Here is a 17,692-nt window from a genome sequence, read left to right as displayed (position 1 = left end):
TACAATATTTGTCCTTTTGTGATTGACTTATTTCATTCAGCGTAATGTCTTCCAGCTTCATCCACATTGTACCATGTATCAAGACTTCATTTCTCCTATTGCTGTGTAGTATTCTATTGTACATATGTGTCTTAGTCATCTAGCACTGCTATAACAGAAATGCCAGAAAAGGACTACTTTAACAAAGAGAAATTTATTTTCTCACAGTCTGGTAGGCTAGAAGTACAAATTCAGGGCATCAGCTCCAGGGGTAGAATTTCCTCTCTTTGTGGGCTATAGGAAGGTCCTTTTCATCAATCTTCCCCTGAACTAGGAGCTTCTCTGTGCAGGAATCCCAGGTCCAAAGGACGTGCTCTCCTCCCAGAAGTGCTTTCTTAGTGGTATGAGGTCCCCCATGCTCTGCTTGCTTCCCTTTCATCTCTTGTAAGATGAAACGAAGTGCAGGCCACACCCCAAGGAAACTCCCTTTACATTGGATTGGGGATGTGACCCGAGCAAGGGTGTTCCATCCTACCCTAATCCTCTTTAACCACAGGCAGAGATTATGATTTATAACACATAAGAAAATCACAAAATGGAGGACAACTGAGCAATACTGGGAATCATGGCCTAACCAAGTTGACATGTATGTTTGGGGGACACAATTCAATCTCTGACAGTATGTATCACATTTTGTTTATCCATTCATCTGTTGATGGGAATTTTGGGTGTTTCCACATTTTGGCTATTGTGAATAGTATTACAACAAACATAGGTATACAAGTCTCTGTGTCTCTGCTTTCTAGCGTTTTGGGTATATACCTAGGAGTGGAATTGTTGAAAATGCTACTCTTAATTGAAGAGTAATTATTCTTTTCTTTCAAGCATAAAAGTAGATACTTTGAATTTGCAATGTTAAAAAAAAATTAAAATTTATTAATTAAAATTTATCTTGCATGTTACTTTTCAAGAACATATTCTTTTGTAGGTCTAACAGCTTTACTTAACATTAAATATACTTTTCACGATTTTGATTTCTGACACTGTCAGAGTATATCTATTACTTCCTTGTAATCAGGTCTTATTTTAATATTGTATGTAATTTAGGAGTAATGTTATAGGATTAACAAAGGAAAGAGGAATTATTTGGAGCCTACATAATTCAAACATCACCAAAGTAAACAAAAGATCTGGCAGCAATCTCTGCCTCGAGTGTTTTAATTAAAGATATCTAGATTTTTAATTATATACCTACTTTTTTTTAAATATAACTTATTACTTAGGTGTATTCACAGTTTTCTTCACAATTTTAGTAACTAATACTTAGCAGCTTGGTGTTTGGGGGAAAGATATTGTTTAGTAAAGAATAACAAAGGAATATATATTACTAGCAAAGGATCTTTGTTTTGTTTGTTGTTATATTTGTCCTCATATAAATTACTCTAATAGTTCTTTTTAGTATTTTCAAAATTTTCTCTACACTGAGGCACGCTATTACATTTTAAAACTTAATGTATATTTTAATATAGAAATCCACCAGCCACTTCTTCAAAACCCTATTGAGGCAGTTCTACTATGTCCTACAGTGTCGCTATGAATCAGAATTGACTTGAAGGCAAGGTCTTTCTTTTTTCTTTTTGATATGTCTCTTGGGAATAATCTTAATTCATTGGGGCTTATATTGTGTATCATCAACTATCAAATTCTAGAGGCAGAAAATTTAAAAAGAAAAGTCCCACTATGGAAAAGTGTTAGGGAGTAAAGTATTCCCTGTCCAAGACAAAATTAAATTATACTTGGAAAGCTGTTTTCTTCTGAGCAATCTAGATAATTCTTGATTTAGCTGTTTATTGATTTGGAACCTGGTCAAGAAGCTGTGTGAAACCAATTAGTTGCACTGAAAACCATAGAGGAATTAACTTTTGGGGGGAACTCTTATTAAATATTGCAGCCTCATTTGGGATAATTATTGAGAGCAACAGATGAAACTTTTGCTTCTTCAGCATCAAAACAAATAACCACTTTAAAAATTTATAATTTACTCATAGCATAATTACCTAAATAATACATATGCCACCCATCGAATCAGAATTAAAATCAAATGCAATCAATTATTATATATTTTAATTCTTGAGTAGACAATACATTTTAACATTTCTTTATTTACAGATTCTGAGTGGTTATATTTACAGATATTTGTAATTATGCATACATATTTAAAAGTATTCAGGTGTATAGTATCTTCTAGACCAAAGATAAATAGCCATACCTAGGTGTATTTTTCACTTTTCATTCAAACATTTAGTAACCTCTGGGTGTGATCTTTTGAGTATATAAACTTGGGGACATGCATATTTTATTAAATGCAAATCTTATGGAAAGTTTAACACAATGTGTGAGCTGAAATTTTAGAAATACTTAAATATGGTTATTTCATTTCCACATTGTACTTTGTCCTGGCCCACTTCTGAATCTATTGAGATATTCTTTTTCTCATGAAATTAGTTTGCTATTTATACTTGAATATTTTCAGGACAGGAAAACACATTAACTGATAAGAACAGATGGAGTAAATGAAATGTCTTTGCCAATGCCATATTATAGGACAAGGCCAGAAACAGATATCTCTAATTTTCATTTGGGCCTTGAGGGAATTAAGTAATTCAGGATGATATACAATATACTGCTTACTACAAGTTATCTTATCTCAAAGGCAAAGTCTCTTTTAGGCTAGTATATCATTTTCTCCCATCCGCCAGTAGAATACCATTGAGTGACCAGTGCTGATGCCGTGCAAAAAGGAAAAATTGCCTAGCAGAGCATTGCCCAAATCTATCATCCACAAAATCATGAAATATAATAAAATGGTAGTTTTTATAAGCCACTAAGTTTTGGGGCAGTTGGCTACTCAGAAATAATAACTGGAATGAAATTAGGTAACTGAAAGTGGGTGCCATTTTAAGAAAAACAAACAAAAAACCCTTAAAGCATATGGCATTGAGTTTGGAACCAGACAGTGGGTACAAGCTTGAAGGAATTTGAAGAGACTGTTGTGAAAGCTAAAAGGATCAGTAGGAAGTTGTTATTAGAGGATGGGAAAAAAATGCACCTTTGTTTTATGGTGGCAGAACGTGTGACAACTCAGTAACGTGGAAAATAAAAAATATAGCTAATGATCTGGTAGAGGTTGAAAATTTAAAAGAGAAGTCCCACTTTGTAAAAAACTGTTGCATTTGGCTAAAGAGATTTCCAGGAAAAATATTGAAAATACCATTTTATTTATGTATTTTTTTATGGGCTTAAGGTAAATATCTTCTCAAGGGAGTTACTTGAAACCCTTATTAATATTTCCGAAAGATTGAAGATCTGCTTCATGAATTTTTTCAACTTGGTTAAAAGGCATCTAAGAATCTTAAGGTCATTGTCCACAGAAACTTTACGTTCAGCCAGTGTGGAGAAGGCCAGTCTTGAAGAGCTCTGTGTGTGCAGAGTGAACCTCTAAAAAGTTCATAGGAAGTACATAAAAATGTTAAGAAAATTAGACCAGGAGAAACACCATTAATTTCTATTAAAAATGAAAATGGGCTGATAATTCAAAGGACTCACAAATTTCCCAATATTTTGCGGGCAGAAAGTGGTATGAAAAAGCTACTTAGCAGCAAAGCAGCATATTTTTTACACAAAAGCTTTTGTAATAAGTACATAGTAAAAACTCTTTGTGGTTTTGTGTTTTGCTAACGGGTAACTAGGTTGAGCAGTTTTTTTGAGTGCTCATTGACCTGAATCTTTTGCCCAAAATAAAGTTTTATTTATTTACTTGTTCATGTATTTTAAGTTTTGAGATTTCTTTATATATATTTAAAAATTTTGTTATTTTAGTTCTTCCCTTTAATCTAAAATTATCCCTATTTGGAGGATTGATTATGTGGTTAAAATAAACTGGGATATAGTAGCAAGGCCATCATATCATATAGGGTCACTATGAGATGGAATCTACTTGACAGCAATGAGTTATATACCCAAACGCCCATAGACCCAAGTGGAATTCATAGGTACATCTGGCCTCTACCCTACATATAAAATTAGTGAAGATAATTGTATTCAGAGGTCAAATATTAAAACAATTATCTGTTACTGCACAGCAAGCCACCCAAAACTTAGTGGCATAAAACAACAACAATTTTATTTTCTTACAATTCTGTGGATCACCAAAACGGGCTAGGATCAGCTGGGAGATTCTTCTGTTGGCCTTGCCTGGAGTCACTGATGCAACTGTAGCCATTTGGCTGCTTGATTGTTGCCGAATGGCCCAAGATCCTTCACTTGCATCTCTGGTAGTTAGTTGTTGGCTGTTTGCTTGGGCACCTTGCTTGGGCTCAATGGTTTTTCATTGTCTGACAGGCTTGGAAAGGCTTTCATGGCAGTCTAAGCTTTCTAATGCTGTCAAAACAGAAGCTGCAAAGCCACTTGCAGCTTAGACTCTGCAAATTGTACAGCATTACTTTTGCCATTTTCTGCTGGGAAAAACAACTAACAAAACCAATCCAAGCTCAAAGGGAAGGGAAATAAAATAGATTTCATCTTCTGATGAGAACAGGAAAATCACATTTCAAAGATGGGAGAAGCCATGGCAGCCATCTTTGCAAATAATTTACCACAGAGTGTTAGAGCATTGGATGGAAAATAATCATGTCCAAAAGACCACAAGAGGCCAGGAGTTGATATCTGAGTAAAGCTGGCTTCTCTTTTTCTTCAATACACCTAGAATATCACGGCTTAAGTCACAGCTTTTGTTAGTGGTAAAACATTTTTTTTTAGATATTATTAACAGAAAATTCATGAATTTGTAAGATAACTTTAAAAAATAGTAGTTTGACCACTTTTCTTTCTTTTGACAAGCTTAGACTAATTTTTTATGAGGAGGAGGATTAGGTAAAATATTTTAGAAATGAAGAGACTCTTCCTTTTCCCATTCATGCCCTAAAAAGCACGAATAGCTTATTCTTAAGAGCTATATAGGAAAAACTCTGGAGAGCGCTGTATATCAAGGGCATTCTCTATTTTTAATTCAGGAAAGTATTGCTTTAAAATAGCTAGAGTGGTATCTTCTTATAGAGCTATAAACCTGCACTGGGTCAGAGAGTATTCTTTCATTTCTGAGTTTGGTTCAGCTTTAAATCCAAATAAATGAAATTTTCCTTTTTTCAGACATACAGCATGATTGGCATTGCTAGATATTCTTGAGTACGTTTTTCGAATACTATTTTCTTCCTACTTCTCCCTTTTATATATACAAGATTGAGTTATATTAGATTTTTTTTTCTTTTTTCTGATGAAAAACACAGAACTCAGAGACCATATTCACAGTTATGGGGTTTATTAGCGAAGTAAAATGTTACAGGTTCTGGTTCAGGAATACCCAAGATACTGTTCTTTGAACAGGACAGCATATTCTCAGCTGTGCCTGCAGGTAGTTCTCTCTCTGGCCATCAGCCCTTTGGCCCGGCCTCTGCCCTGCTTGGGCAAATGTTACAAAGCTCTTTTACCTCTGCTGATAAGTGCCCAAAGGCAGCCCACTCTGCCAGCAAGCCTCTACCCAAAGGCACTTAACTTTCTCACTCCACAAGCTGGGAAGCCTACTGCGCTGTCTCCTGTCAGTCTCCTGCCACCGTTTCTCTGCCACCTCTTCTCTTTGTTTTCAGTGTTAGAGTACTCTCTCTCTCCCTGTCCCTCTCTCAGTCTCCTGGTTCCAGGAGTTTTTAAGTGCATGAATCTGGGTCCAAAGGACACACTAGGCTTCTGGCTCTTCTTTCTTGGTGGTGGTGAAATCCTCCCCTCTGCCTCTGGGATGGTTCATTTTAAGACTAGCTGGAGGTCAGAACTGACCAATCCCTTGTTAGAGTTCCATATATTTCCTTATCTGCATGACCCCATCTTCACACAGGTGCCATGCATTTTATTTACCTGCTATTCAATCCCCTTGGTGGGCCACAATTACCTTATCTGCATATTCCAAGCCAATCACTTGGATGAGAGTTACAAGACCATGATGAGAATGGCCATATAAAAGTGATTCATTGTACCACAGACATAAACTACTACAAGAGAATCACCATGAATAGGTCTTTCCTTTCCTTTAAATACTCTGATCCTTATGAGACTCAATCTACTGCTGAATGAGCAGAGCTAATGGGAGAGGTGGTTACTACAGATGAGAGACACCTGATTATTCAAAGCCCATTCTGTTGGCTCTTTTGTTGATCTTTACCCTTCCCATTTTTATAACAGAAAAAACAAAGAAGAAAAAAAAAAACCTAATAAATTATATGAAACTATATATAGATACATATCTATTGCCATTGAATTGATTGTGACTTATAGCAACCCTGTAGGACAGAGTAGAACTGCCCCATAAGGTTTCCAAGGAATGTCTGGTGGATTCAAACTGTTAACCTTTTGGTTAGCAGCCGTAGCTCTTAACCACTATGCCACCAGGGTTTCCATATATATGTATGGAATGAAAGTATTTCTTAGGGAAATTCAGAAATAAGGTATTTTCTCCATTCTAATCAATGATTTCATCTTGCTTGGATCCACATTCAACATTCACATTGCATTGCATTGACACATTGCATTGAGCAAATCTGATGCAAAAGACCTCTTTAAAGTGTTAAAAAGCAAAATGTCACTTTGAGGGCTAAGATACACCCGACCCTGTCCATGGTATTTTCATTCACTTTATATGCATGCAGAAAACCCTGGTGGCGTAGTGGTTAAGTGCTATGGCTGCAAACCAAGAGGTTGGCAGTTCAAATCCGCGAGGCACTCCTTGGAAACTCTGTGTGGCAGTTCTACTCTGTCCTATAGGGTCGCTATGAGTCAGAATCGACTTGACGTCAGTGGGTTTGATTTTTTGGTATATGCGTGCACAAGCTAGACAATGAATAAGGAAGACTGAAGGAGAATTGATACCTTTGAATTATGGTGTTGGTGAAGAATATTGAATATACAATGGACTGCCAGAACAAATGAATCTGTCTTGGAAGAAGTACAGCCAGAATGCTCTTTAGAAGGGAAGATGGAGAGACTTTGTCTCAGGTGCCTTGCACATGTTATCACGATGAACCAGTCCCCAGAGAAGGACATCACGCTTGGTAAAGTAGACCCAAAACCAAAGCTGATGCTTTCAAGTTGATTTCAACTCATAATGACCATATAGGACAGAGTAGAACTACCACATAGTGTTTCCAAGGAGTGGCTATAGATTCAAACTGCCAACCTTTTGGTTAGCAGCCAAGCTCTTAACCACTATAAGGAAGACCCTTAAGGATATGGATTGAGCCAGTGGTCAACAATGGACTCAAACATAGCAAGGGTTGTGAGGATGGTGCAGGACTGGGCAGTGTTTTGTTCTGCTATACAAGGGGTCACTATGAGTCAGAACTGACTTGATGGCATCTAATAACAATTTTATAGAAAACTTTCAAAAACAATACACAGAGTTCCTGTAAACTCTTTACCCAGCTTCTCCAAAGTTAATATTTTACATAAACATAATATAATTTTTAAGACAAGAAAATCAATGTTGCTATAATATTATTTATTTACTTTATTTCACCGGTTTTTCCTCTGATGTCCTTTTTTTTCAGGTCTAGGATACAGTCTATAAGCCCATTTTATATTTAGCTTTCACCTTAGCCTTTCCCATCTATGACAGTCCCTTAGTCCTTGTCTTTTATGACCTTGATACTTCTGAAGAAAAATGGCTAATTATTTTACAGAATGTACCTTGATTTGGGTTTGCCCTGCTGGCATAGTGGTTAAGAGCTAAGGCTGCTAACCAAAAGGTCAGCAGTTCAAATTCACCAGGTGCTCCTTGGAAACCCTATGGGACAGTTCTCTGTCCTATAGGGTTGCTATGAGTCAGAATTAACTAGACGGCAATAGGTTTTTGTTTTTGATTTCTGATATCTTCTTAGGCTAGGTTGATGTTGATTTTTGACAAGAATAACACAGAAATGATGCTGTGCACCCTTCTTATTGCATCACATTGGTGGTACAGGTTTACAGGTCTCATTATTGATGAAGTGATGTTGGATTACTTGGTTATGGTGGCATCTGCCTTATTTCTTCATGGTAACGTCATTTGCAATGAGTAAGCATCTTATGAGGAGATACTTATAGGTTGTGCAGATATCCTGTCTCTTACCATTCTGAGCATCCATCAGTTATTATAATTATTACTACGGTGTTTACATAATGGTGATTTTATATCTCTTTTCTTCCTACTACATTTATTAATTGCTTCTATTAGAAGGAGGAGCTGTATTTTCTCCCAGTTTGTTTATCAATCTACTTTTTTATATTACTGTGACTTACAGACCTTTGTTTTATTCTGTAGGTTTTAATTTAATGTTGTTTTTATTTATTTTTTGCTCAAATTGTTCTGTATTTGGCAATGTGAGCTCCTTCAAGCTGGCCTCTAGGTCCTTTGGAGATCTGCCATTATTTCTTTAGTATCATTTTTTAGCATTACTTACTAACCACAAGATATTCCAGCCTCATCTTGTATTTTCATTGCCCTGGCCCTCAGTGTGGTTAGATATTTATCTAAAGAGTCTAGAACAGCATGTAGAAATTTATTAGCTATAAATCAATTAATTAAAATGCCATATCAGTGTGCAGTTAGTTTTGTCTTCAATATTACAGCATACAACCAAAATACTGGGCATTGAGTGCACTCATGTGTTCTGGTGTCATTCCTTCTAGGTTCTGTCATCAGTCAGAGCTAAGAAACATATGTACGTGTACTAACACACTCATACACATGTGTTTATTTCTGTATATATCCATACATATTAAAACCGTGAGCTCATACTGATACTTCCAATTCTAATCCAAACCCACGGGTTATTTCTGGCATTCCCCCTTTCCTTATTTATAGCTCCTTTCTCTGACAATGAGAAACCCATTTCTCATTATCCTCAACATATTTACTTACTTGCAAATCCCCGTATACATCTGATATATTGTCAGAATTAGTAAGCCATAACCATTTGAGGAACAAATTTATTAAGTAGAATACAGCATCAGTGTACAATTCATTTTGTCTTTAACCTTACAGTATACCACCAAAATTGTGTTTTCCAAAATTACTTAAGTTTGGAACCCTGGTGATAGCTTGGCTGCTAACCAAAAGATAGGCAGTTCAAATTCACCAGCTGCTCCTTGGAAACCCTCAGGGGTAGTTCTGCTCTGTAGTATAGGGTGTTGTAGGGTGAAAAACACCACAAGGTTTAGTAAAGCAAAAAGAAACTTTCACTGGGCATATATCAAAAAGGTAAAAGTGGAAACCCTAGGGGGCAGTTCTACTCTGTCCTGTAGGGTCACTGTGAGTCCGAATCAAGTTGATGGCAATGAGCTTGGGGTTTTTTGTTTTGTTTTACCTCTTCTTTCCTGTCTCTTCACTTGTAGTATTCACTTGTAATGCAGTGAGGTTTATGTGTTACTCTTTGCATTATATTTTGGGTTCCCCCAACATCCTGCATCCAGGTTGATTTTAATTATTCATTTTTAGTGAAGTGAAACATTGCATGGTTTTATAAGTCAGCACTATACAAAAGAATTCTTATAGATGTCTAGGGCATTTTAAAACTTTTTTGCCATTTCTGAAATTGGAATGGTACATACAACAGATGTTTATATTTAAGCAATTTTTTTCTTTAATTTTAAATGGAAAGAATTTTGCTAAAACAATAGCATATCTTAAAAAGGACATCTTGGGATGACATGTGAACTTAAAGGAAGAAGAAATTTGAAGGTTGAAGATGTTAGGGTTATGTTCTAAATTTATTTTCACAAAATTATAATCAAACTGCATATTTGATTACTGTTCCATTATTGGTCTATAAATGTTTTGGGTTTTGTCTTTGTGATTTTTTTCCCTTGAAGAGGTATTATACCTCTTTGACCTCCTCAACTCAGGAGTGGCCTGAGGGGTGAGTATGAAGGAATTACACAGTGGTAGATGGAAGAACAAATGCAAAGCAACAGAAGCAAAATAAAATACAGTGTATGTGAAAAATTAAAAGTCCACAGGTATGTCTGGAATACAGATTGGGTTAGGACGTGGGGTGAGGAGAGAGATGAGTCTGAAGATGTAAGATGAGGAAGACTATCTAGGCTATGGTAAACCATTCTTAACAAATTTGAGTTTTGCTTTCAGATGAAATCATTGGGAGGCAATGAAAGAGTAGAAAAATGTCAGGCTCTCATTTGAATTTTAGAAAAATCCCTATAGATTAAAAAGATAGAAGTTAGATGGGAAGCCAAGCTGGAACTGAACTGGAATCTATGGATCCAATGTTACCGTCATGGAAGAGAGAGGTGATCTTCAGAGTGGTGAAAAAGTTACAGATTTGGGAAATATTTGGGAAGCATGATTGTTGGTACCCTGTGATTGGTTAGATATTGGTTATGCTAGAGGAAGGAATGGTTACTCAGATTTTTGGCTCATCCAATGAGACAGTTGAAAAAGCAGATTTGGATATAGTAAGTTTTAGGATTTTGTGCAATATTAAGGATGATATTCAGTTCAGATAACTTAGAAACAAATTTATTAATTAGAGGACACTGTTGGTGGGCACTTAGTTTCACCTTTAACATTATAACATACAATTAAAATACTGTCTTCCAAAGTTACCTAGATGTGTTGCTTCCCCATCTCCTTAATTTGGGAAAATCTGGGGTGGAGATATTGATCTAAAAATTTCCATTATACAAGTAGATTGCAATTAAAACCAAAAGAAAGGATACACTTATATAAAGGAGACCACACATTAGCAGATATTTTAAAGAGATCAACAAAATTAAGGCCTAAGTAGTTCATATAGTTATTTAAAACATTGGAAATAGCAGTTTCAGTGAAATAATGAGTGAGAAGTCAGAAGAGAGTAGAAAGAGAAAAGATTTTTAGGTAAGAAACTACAGAATGGTGTCATGTACAATCCTTTAATGTGATTTGTCTGTGAAAAGAAGGAGACAAATATGGAAATAGCTAGAAGAGGACATGGTGTCAGGGAAAAACTTGTAATTACAGGAGAAACATTAGCAAATGGAAATGCTGAGGTAAGAAGGAGAGTTGATAGCATATCGAATGTGGTCCTGGAGTAAAAAAAACAAGCTAAAAATTTTGCCTGGAAAAAAAAGGAATTAATTTTACATAAAAGGAAAAAAATATGTCTTATAATAACAAGATACAACAGTGTAGATACAGGTTCGTTCTTAGGTTTGGTGGCAGGTGATCAAGGGAGTTCTCTCATGTGATGGTTTCTACTTTGTGAAGACAGAAGTAATGTCATCTGTTGAGGATGGGAGGATTGTGGTCTGTGTGGGAGACTGGCACTCAACCTCCATTTGACCTTTCCTACTGCAGAGACTAGGAAGATAGAACCACATTAAAGCCAGGGATCTTGATGTGATTTATGGGTCACTGATCAGTTGTGTTTCTGTGAGATTGTGACAAAACTTCAGCCTGCCCTTTTTGAGTTTTTCCTTGCAGATGGTTTTACGGTAGCATTGCATTTTTCTGCAACAGTGTCAGTGGAGTTTGCCTTTCCTTAACTAGATTCATGCCCGTTTATTAACCAAGTCAATGCCAACTGGTAGAGACCCCATATACTGCCTGATACATTTAGCTACATGTATCTGTCTGAGCTTAAATTTAGATTTGTTAAAATTAAATAAAACTTAAAATTCAGCTCCTCAGGTATACTAGCCACCTTTCCCAAGTTCAACAGCCATATGTGCCAAGTGGTTTTGATATTGGACAGCACAGGTACAGAACACTTCCAACATTCCAGGATGTTCTATCAGACAGCACCAGTCTAGACAGTAATCTTACGATTTTTCCATGATGGAACTCCCTTGAGATCATGTAACCTGATAAATGGTACTATAATATGGATGCTGATTCTTAATACAGTGATATTCATGATAGTTTATTTATAAAGGAATAATTATCTATTAAACACATGGCTAAAGAAATGAAGACCTCCATTTATATTGAGGATGTCAAGGAACAAGGAAATTGCTAGACTATATATGTGTCTGCTTAGTGCATTCGGTTCAGCGCGGTGACAGGGTTCCAGAAACGCAATGCTCACTTTCATCCCTTCCTGGTGGATTATACCCAGTGGGCTGTCCAACTCGGCTTCCAGTTCATTGTTCCCACAACCCATTCTTTCTTCAAAACAAAGTTCAAATAAAAGTTCGCAAACTGTGAAAATTAACTCCTGACATGGATACAGTCACTGCTTTTACATAAAAATACACAAAACCTATAATTTGGAGTTTATTACCATAGCCTTGGGCTTGGATGTATTTGCCAGATTAAAAAAAGATGTGAGACCCTATAAAACTTACTGCTGTTGACTCAGACTTATAGTGACACCATGTGACAGAGTAGTGCTGCCCCATTGGGTTTTCTAGGCTGTAGTCTTTACGGAGGAGCCCTGGTGGTGCAGTGGTTAACAGCTTGGTTGCTAACTAAAAGGTCAGCAGTTTGAATCTACCAGCTGCCCCTTGGAAACTCTATGGGGCAGTTCTATTTTGTCCTGTAGGATCACTACGAGTCGGAATTGACTTGCCTTGAAGGCAATTTTTTTTTTTTTTGTTACGGAACCGGATCTCCAGGACTTTTCTCCTGTGTAGCCACTGGTAGGCTCAAACCTCCAACGTATCGGTTAGTAACTAAGTGCTTAACCGCGGCATCCCCAGGGCTCCTAGAGACTCTATAAAACCCTACATGTTAATTTATTTACAGATACAATTAATTGTTTCAGTACATTTAACCCAAGCAAGGCTCTAGAACAGTTTCTAAATTTGGAAGGTCTTTGAAGCAAGTGACATATTTGTGTAAGTCCCAGTGATGATTTATGGTGACATTATATGGATTCTTGCTGTTGCTGTGTACATCCAGTCATTACCAACTCAGAGTGACTCTATGTGTTACAGAGTAGACCTGCCCCATAGAGTTTCCCAGGAGGAAACCGTTACAGGAGCAGATGCCCAGGCCTTTCTCCCATGGAGTCTCTGGTGAGTTCAAACTTTGACCTTTTTGTTAGCAATTGAGGACTTAACCGTTGCACCACCAGGGCCCCTTTGGATTCTCCACGGACATCTAGAAATGACAGTTACTTGAATAGAAGCAGAGGAGGGAGCTGTGGTGGAGAGATCGTTTGCACTGATCTATGTAACACTGGCAGCCCGTGGCCTGATAAATATCTGTGTGTCTGCATGCTTGGCAAATGTATTTACAGGACGCGAGCTCTGCCCATATGTTCAGGCACATTTCAAGCAGATCGCAGGTTTGCAGACAGGTCTGAGCCTCCCTCCTGGGGCACTTACATAAAGAGTCTAAGAATGTGTAAGATGTATAAGAATGTATACACATGTAAGAATCTTCCCTTTTCACCTCAAAGGGCGGTATGCTTCCACGTCTGCATTTAATAGATGCCTTTGGCATTGAACGGTCTTTGCCATTGCTGTTTGCTGCCACTTAGTCAGCTCTGACTCGTGACAACCTTATGTTTAACAGAAGGAATCCCTCCTTGCCTGGTCCCGTCCCATCTTCACAATCATTGGTAAGTTTGAGCCCACTGTTGAGGCTGCTGTGTCAGCCCATCTCATGGAGGATTTCTGTCATTTTTGCTGACCGTCTGCTTTACCAAAGGAGTCCGGGTGGTGCAATGGTTAAGAAATCAGCTGTTAACCAAAAGGCTAGCGGTTTGAACCCATCCAGCAGCTCCACAGGAGAAAAACCCCAAACCAAACCCATTGCTGTCGAGTTGATTCCAACTTATAGCAACCTTACAGGACAGAGTAGGACTGCCCCACAGGGTTTCCAAAGAGAAAACACCTGGAAATACGTTCCTGTGAAGATTACAGCCTAGGAAACCCTATGCGGCGATTTTACTCTGTCCTATAGGGTCAGGATGAGCTGGAACCAACACAGTAGCACTAAACAACAAAAATTTTACCAACTACAATATTCTTTTCTAGTAACGGTCTTTCCTGATGCCCAGTCCAAAGTAAGTGAGAAGAAGTCACACCATATTAATGTCTAAGGGGTATTCTGGTTGCGTTTCTTCTAAGACTGGTTTGCTTGTTCTTCGGGCAGGAAGTCCACAGTATATTCAATATTCTTCACCAACACCACAGCTGGCCCATGGAAGCAGCAGTCAAGAAATCACATGGTACATTGCATGTGCTGCAAAAGACCTCTTTAAAATCCTAAAAAAGCAAAGATGTCACTCTGATGACTAAGGTACACCTGACTCAAGCCATGGTATTTTCAGTCACCTAATATGCGTGTGAAAGTGCGACCATGACAAAGGAAGTAGGGGGTCAGTGAAAAATAGGAAGATCCTCAGTGAAATGGATTGACACAGTGGCCACAATAATGGGCTCAAACATAGCAATGATTGTGAGTCTGGTGCAGAACCAGGCAGAGTTTTGTTCTGTTATGCATACAATTGCTATGAGTCATCGCCAAATTGACAGCGCCTAACAGCAATAAGGAAGACTCTGGGTCTCCCCTTAAAGTTTACTTCCGGTGTGGAATTTACTTGACCACAGGTAGGCCCTACAGTTTCCCCCAGTTGCTGCACCAGATGGTTAAACTCCACGTACTCAGTCTGGCCAGCCACCGCCATCCTTTCCAGGCCTGTGGCCAGGACCTCTGTCTGCTCATTCTAAACTTGCTGCCCCAGGCCTTTCTCACAGTGGCTTCCCCTGGCTTGCTCTTTCTTCAATGTACTTCAGCCCTCTCCGCTCAGCAACCTTCTGGTCTCCTCTGACAAGGTGGGCCTCACAGCTCTTTCTAAGTGGTCTCAGCCCCCCTCTCGGCACTCCCCTCCCATTTGGTTCTTTAATTTCCGTGATACGCTGTCTGATCCATCCTCAGCTCCACAGAATTCCCCAGCCCCGAGAAAGGAGTGTGGAGCTCTGCTTGCAAATTTCTGTGATTATCCTGATGAATCAAGACTGACTCCAGAGTGTTTCTGCCTCCATTAAAAAAAAAAAAAGTTTCCACCTAGTCAATTCCAACTCATATCGACCCTATAAGACACAGTAGAACTGCCCCATATGGTTTCAAAGGAGTGGCTGGTGGATCTGAACTGACAACCTTTTGGTAAGCAACCACAGCTCTTGATCGCTATACCACCAGGGCTCTTTAGCCTCCACAGATAGTTCATTTTCATTGCACACAGGACTCTAAAAAAATTCCATAATGAGTACTACCATGGTGATTACTATTAACAATCATTATTAATATCCTGCAAGTTGTTGTAACAACAACAATAACAACCACTAAAGTACTTACCATGACCTTGGTATGTTCCAGGTATCTAACTTCCGGAACAACATTATAAAGTGGATACGATCAATATCTCCACTTCACAAGGCTATAAAATGAGGCGTAGAGAGGTGGAGCCTTCCTCCTAAATCTAGAAGGTTGGCAGTTCGAATCCACCAGGCACTCCTCGGAAACCCTATGGGGCAGTTCTACTCTGTCCTTTAGGGTCACTATAGAGTGGGCCAATGGAACTACTGAGTTGTTGAGTCAGGAACACAAATGAGGAAGACATCGCACAACACTGCCGGGTAGTTAACAGTGGCCAATATTGAAATGCAGTCCTGTGTGGTGCAAAAGGTTAACATGCTGGGCTGATAACCAGAAGGTTGGAGGTTTGAGTCTACCCAGAGGCACCTTGGAAGAACGGCCTGGTGCACTACTTCTGAAAAACCAGCTACTGGAAATCTACAGAGCACAGTTTCTTGGACATACATGGGGTCACCAGGACCAGACTCAACTGCATGGTTTGATTTTTTTTGGTTAAGTGCTGTGTGAACTTGGCAAGAATCTAATGGTGTCTGTTTCTTCACATGAGAAGTGGGAATGAAAGAAGACGCGAACTTTCCATGGCTGATGTGAACCAGGTGATTCAAAAAGTGCTTGTGAGACTCATGGTGCATGGTACTGGCTATAAATATTTTAAATATTGACTATCAGATTGGGGTTAAATACATGGTATTGTTTACTTGGTAAGAGGCACGACCAGAGAGATAAATTGGGTTGCAAACTCAATGTTGTCAGCTGCTGTCAACTTGCCCCCAACTCATGACGGCCCTGTGTGCATTGTGATCCACAGGGTTTCCACTGGCCGATTTTTCAAGAATACATCACCCAGCCTTTCTTCACAAGTCGTTGTTGTTAGGTGCCATAGAGTGAATTTTGATTCATAGTCACTATGTGACAGAACTGCCCTCTAGGGTTTTCCAGGCTTTAATCTTTTTTTTTTTTTAATAATTTTCATTGTGCTTTAAGTAAAAGTTTACAAATCAAGTCAGTCTGTCACATAAAAGCTTATATACATCTTACTCCATACTCCCACTTACTCTCCCCCTAATGAGTCAGCCTGCTCCTTCCTTCCAGTCTCTCTTTTCGTGACGATTTTGCCAGTTTCTAACCCTCTCTACCTTCCTATCTCCCCTCCAGACAGGAGAGGCCAACACAGTCTCAAGTGTCCACCTGATACAAGTAGCTCACTCTTCATCAGCATCTCTCTCCAACCCATTGTCCAATCCCTTTCATGTCTGATGAGTTGTCTTCAGGAATGGTTCCTGTCCTGGGCGAACAGAAGGTTTGGGGACCATGACTGCCAGGATTTTTCTAGTCTCAGTCAGACCATTAAGTCTGGTCTTTTTATGAGAATTTGGGGTCTGCATCCCACTGTTCTCCTGCTCCCTCAGGGGTTCTCTGTTGTGCTCCCTGTCAGGGCAGTCATCGGTTGTGTCCGGGTACCATCTGGGTCTTCTGGTCTCAGGATGATTTAAGTCTCCGGTTCATGTGGCCCCTTCTGTCTCCTGGGCTCATAGTTATTGTGTGACCTTGGTGTTCTTCATTCTCCTTTGATCCAGGTGCGTTGAGATCAATTGATGCATCTTAGATGGCCGCTTGTTAGCATTTAACACCCCAGACGCCACACTTCAAAGTGGGACACAGAATGTTTTCATAATAGAATTATTTTGCCAAGTGACTTAGAAGTCCCCTTAAGCCATAGTCCCCAAACCCACGCCCTTGCTCCACTGACCTTCGAAGCATTCATTTTATCCCGGAAACTTCTTTGGTTTTGGTCCAGTCCAGTTGAGCTGACATTCCATGTACTGAGTATTGTCCTTCCCTTCACCTAAACTAGTTTTTATCTACTAACTAATCAGTAAATAACCCTCTCCCACCCTCCCTCCCTTCCCGCCTCGTAACCACAAAAGTATGTGTTCTTCTCAGTTTATACTATTTCTCGAGATCTTATAATAGTGGTCTTATACAGTATTTGTCCTTTTGCCTCTGACTAATTTCACTCAGCATAATGCCTTCCAGGTTCCTCCATGTCATGAAATGTTTCACAGATTGGTCACTGTTCTTAATCCATGAGTAGTATTCCATTTTGTGAATATACCACAATTTATTTAACCATTCATCCGTTGATGGACACCTTGGTTGCTTCCAGCTTTTTGCTATTGTAAACAGAGCTGCAATAAACATGGGTGTGCATATATCTGTTCATGGGAAGGCACTTATTTCTCTAGGGTATATTCTCAGGAGTGGGATTTCTGGGCTGTATGGTAGTTCTATTTCTAACTTTTTAAG

This window comes from Elephas maximus, chromosome Y (genome assembly GCF_024166365.1).
Source record: "Elephas maximus indicus isolate mEleMax1 chromosome Y, mEleMax1 primary haplotype, whole genome shotgun sequence".
NCBI classification, from domain to species: Eukaryota; Metazoa; Chordata; class Mammalia; order Proboscidea; family Elephantidae; genus Elephas; species Elephas maximus.
Note: the sequence above shows the minus strand (reverse complement) of the source record.